Raw genomic sequence first — 4,845 nt, 5'->3', positions numbered from 1 at the left:
TACTAAAGAAATATGAATGTTCTAGTTGGACCACTTTTTTCGCTTTGCGATAGATGGCGCAGTAATAGTCACAAACATATGGCTCACAATTTTAGACGAACAGTTGGTAACAGATAGATTTTTTAAATTAAAATACAGAACGTAGGTACGTTTGAACATTTTATTTCGGTTGTTCCAATGTGATACATGTACCTTTCTGAGAACGCATGCTGTTACAGCGTGATTACCTGTAAATACCACATTAATGCAATAAATGCTCAAAATGATGCCGTCAACCTCAACGCATTTGGCCGTACGTGTAACAACATTCCTCTCAAGCCGAGCGGTTAAAGGCGCTACAGTCTGGAATCGCATGACCGCTACGGTCGCAGGTTCGAATCCTGCCTCGGGCATGGACGTGTGTGATGTCCTTAGGTTAGTTAGGTTTAAGTAGTTCTAAGTTCTGGGGGACTTATGACCACAGCAGTTGAGTCCCATAGTGCTCAGAGCCATTCCTCTCAACAGCGAGTAGTTCGCCTTCCGTAATGTTTGCACGTGCAGTGACAATGCACTGATGCATGTTGTCAGGCGTTGTCGGTGGATCACGATAGCAAATATCCTTCAACCTTCCCCACAGAAAGAAATCCGGGGACGTCAGATCCGGTAAACGTGCGGGCCATGGTATGGTGCTTCGACGACCAATGCACCTGTCATGAAATATGCTATTCAATACCTCTTCAACCACACGCGAGCTATGTGCCGGACATCCATCATGTTGGAAGTACGTCGCCATTCTGTCATGCAGTGAAACATCTTGCAGTAACATCGGTAGAACATTACGTAGGAAATCAGCATACATTGCACCATTTAGATTGCCATCGATAAAAAGGGGGCCTATTATCCTTCCTCCCATAGTGCCGCACCATACATTAACCCGCCAAGGTCGCTGATATTCCACTTGTCGCAGCCATCATGGATTTTCCGCTGCCCAATAGTGCAAATTATGCCGGTTTACGTTACCGCTGTTGGTGAATGACGCTTCGTCGCTAAATAGAACGCGTGCAAAAAATCTGTCATCGTCCCGTAATTTCTCTTGTGCCCAGTGTCAGAACTGTACACGACGATCAAAGTCGTCGCCATGCAATTCCTGGTGCATAGAAATATGGTACGGGTGCAGTCTATGTAGCATTCTCAACACGGACGTTTTTGAGATTCCCGATTCTCGCGCAATTCGTCTGCTACTAATTTACGGATTAGCCGCAACAGCAGCTAAAACACCTACTTGGGCATCATCATTTGTTGCAGTCGTGGTTGACGTTTCTCATGTGGCTGAACACTTCCTGTTTCCTTAAATAACGTAACTATCCGGCGAACGGTCCGAATACTTCGATGATGTCGTCCAGGATACGGAGCAGCATACATAGCACACGCCCGTTGGGCATTTTGATCACAATAGCCATACATCAACACGATATCGACCTTTTCCGCAATTAGTAAACGGTCCATTTTAACACGGGTGATGTATCACGAAGCAAATACCGTCCGCACTGGCGGAATGTTACGTGATACCACATACTTACACGTTTGTGACTATTACAGCGCCATCTATCACAAAGCGAAAAAAGTGATCCAACTAAAACATTCACATTTCTTTACGTACTACATGAATATGTAATAAAAATGTCGGTTCCTATTTAAAAGTCCGCAGCTCGTGGTTGTGCGGTAGCGTTCTCGCTTCCCACGCCCGGGTTCCCGGGTTCGATTCCCGGCGGGGTCAGGGATTTTCTCTGCCTCGTGATGACTGGGTGTTGTGTGCTGTCCTTAGGTTAGTTAGGTTTGAGTTCTAAGTTCTAGGGGACTGATGGCCATAGATGTTAAGTCCCATAGTGCTCAGAGCCATTTGAACCTATTTAAAAACACGTAGTTGATATCCGTTTGACCTATGGCAGCGCCATCTAGCGGGCCAACCATAGCGCCATCTGGTTTCCCCCTTTAAGCTAGACAAGTTTCCGTCTTTGTAGTTTCTTCGTTTGACGCTTATTTCGTGAGATATTTGGGCCGGTCACGATCAATGGACCAGCCTGTATAGAGTAACTCATGAAACTGCACAGGAAAGTTCTAAAAAGCCTACACAATGCCTTGGTATATAGGTAACAAGAAAACTGTTTCCACCAAAATCAAATTTTATAGTTATTATAGATTCATTCCCTCAAAACCACTTTACGAAATAGACACATCGTTATTAACTGCCAGGGTTAACCCATCGAAAATGTGCAATGACGACAAACTATCTGGATGTGCTAAAGCTGAAAATAATTATGTTCTCTGACCGCTAGATGTAGCTCCATTGTAAAGTAATGAGGTCTGGAAATTTACTAACATATAGCAAGAAGGGCTAAGAAAATGTTTGTCATAAATGGAACACAAGAAAGCAAGGTACGATGACAGCTTATTTCCAAAAGGATGTCACGGAAGTTCATGTTGACTCACAGACAACAACATAGATTACATACAGACAGAAGATGGACTCTCTGAAGTTCACGTCCAGACAACAGATAGAAAGGCGTCTGAAGCTCAAATAGCCATTGACATTTGACAGACAACATATCTGTAGTGAGAAGACGAATACGTTTCGGGAAGATAAGAACATCGCAATAAACTCCTAGCCTCTTTCTTCCTACCCTTCCAAAAGTTACTAGTACTTCTCGTTACTACTGTAATAGCGACACACATACTTCTTATGTAGCTGCACATATTTTTAAACTATATATTAGTTCAGTGATTCACTATAGGATGCGCTAGTAGTGCTTTTCGTGATCAGGCGAAACATGTTTGAACAAATAAACAATGTAAAGCAATAGCAAAAACCGGTCATTTGTTACGGACATGCACGCAGATGATATAAAAGCATGTAGCACAACCGATTAAGATCCGTCCACATCACGAAGACTGAGAGAGTCCTAAGCATTTAGAGTTTGAAAGATTAATTCTAGAACACCAGATTATAAGCACGGCGTCATGGGACCGTGTACGCAATGTACAGTAATGCTTCTGAAATAAGACGCGTGCTATGGGCGTATACCACGTAACCACTTTGATAGACACCGATCCACTACTACCTTCGGAGGATGCAGGTGCTAGTAGTACCCGATATGGTACCTCCTATGGAATTCGTGCAGTGGAGCGCCACGAGCGTTGTTCAGAGACGAGGCCTACATTAAACACAAGGCTGGATTTACAGAGGGTGGCCCCCTAGGCCACAGACCTTTCGCTCCCCCTTTCTGTCACCTCTCGATAGCTTCCAGTTTCCTAACTTTTCAGTTTTCATGCATTTTTAATTGATCCACAAAAATTAAAATCAATAATGGAATTACCAGAATGAGATTTTCACTCTAAAGCGGAGTGTGCGCTGATATGAAACTTCCTGGCAGATTAAAACTGTGTGCCGGACCGAGACTCGAACTCGAGACCTCTGCCTTTCGCGAGCAAGTGCTCTACCAACTGAGCTACCTAAGCACGACTCATGCCCAGGAGACGAGGTACTAGCTGAAGTAAAGCTGTGAGGATGGGGCATTAGTCGTGCTTGGGTGGCTCAGTTGGTAGAGCACTTGCCCGTGAAAGGCAAAGGTCCCGAGTTCGAGTCTCGGTCCGGCACACAGTTTTAATCTGCCAGGAAGTTTCAATAATGGAATTACTTTGAGCATATCATGGACTCCGCACATATATTCGTCAAATCTCTCTGCTTTTTCCCGTCAATAGTTCGTTTCTTCTTTCTTGCACCATTTAGCGTTTACACGTGGCTCATCTTGTTGGACAGACGATAAGGGATAGTCAAATGAAAACGAGAGAAATGGAAAAAGTAAACTGTTTATTATTTCAAAAGTAATCAACTTAATTGTCAATACATTATCCCGCTGTGAGACAAGAAGGTCAATAGCTTCACTGAAAAACGTTTGCGGTTGCCTACAGAACCATGATTGTACCCAGCCGTGCAGCTCTTCGTCCCGAAGCAAATCGACGGTCACGAATATCTTTCTTCAGCGCTCCAAAAACATGGAAATCGCATGGGGGGAGATCGGGTTCTGTATGCCTGATGTGTAACGACTTCTCAGCGAATCTTCTGCAGCGTAGTCGAAACGGCATTATTCTGTTGCAAGACAACGCTCGCCCATATGTTGCCACGGTTGTTTCGACTGGGTTGCAGAAGTTTCGCTGGGAAGCCCTTGCACATCGTCCATACAGTCGCGACCTCTCTGCCGTGTGATTTCCGTATATTTGGAGCCCTGAAGAGCGACATTCGTGCATCGCTCGGTGCGATCATGCTTCCGTAGACAACCAAAAACATTATTACATGAATGCTTGACCGTTTAGTCTCAAAGTGGGATAAATCTGTTAACAGTTATGACAATTATTTTTGATATAATAGATAGTTTACATGCTTCTTTTCAGTCTATGTTCTTTTCATTTGACTGTCCAAAATACGCGCAGTGATAACTGACAACCAAAGGGACGTCAACTTATACATGATTCGATGTCAAACATAATTGTTATATGCGCTGTCTAACTTGACATTCAGCCTGGGGGATGCTGGAAGCTCCGTTGGGGATTAGGCCAGTTCCACCACAACAAGTATTCCCCACGTGGAACGTCAAGTTAGACTGCGCGTATAGTATACAGCACTTGCCGATCAGCAACATTCACAACCGTGGTCCAGATGAACTCAACAGGGAACCAAACTCTACTCTAGCGTCTGCAATACTCGATGCTGGCTTGTCTTCCATGTTCTGAAATTGTTGTTGTTGTTTTACAAAGTTTACCAAAAATACAATAGCCAACTGAAATCTCTCGGTGCCCTACGCCTCTGCG

The 4,845-nt window shown here is 44.1% G+C and overlaps 1 non-coding gene across 1 annotated transcript; it reads left to right on the top strand.

The window, feature by feature from the left end:
- The first annotated feature begins 3,559 nt into the window (after positions 1-3,559).
- Positions 3,560-3,634, top strand: Trnas-uga (transfer RNA serine (anticodon UGA)). The gene has a single exon. It is a non-coding gene; the product is annotated as a tRNA-Ser (tRNA).
- The last annotated feature ends 1,211 nt before the right edge of the window (positions 3,635-4,845 follow it).

The sequence above is a fragment of the Schistocerca serialis genome, chromosome 2 (assembly GCF_023864345.2).
Source record: "Schistocerca serialis cubense isolate TAMUIC-IGC-003099 chromosome 2, iqSchSeri2.2, whole genome shotgun sequence".
NCBI classification, from domain to species: Eukaryota; Metazoa; Arthropoda; class Insecta; order Orthoptera; family Acrididae; genus Schistocerca; species Schistocerca serialis.
This window is presented reverse-complemented; position numbering and strand designations above follow the sequence as displayed.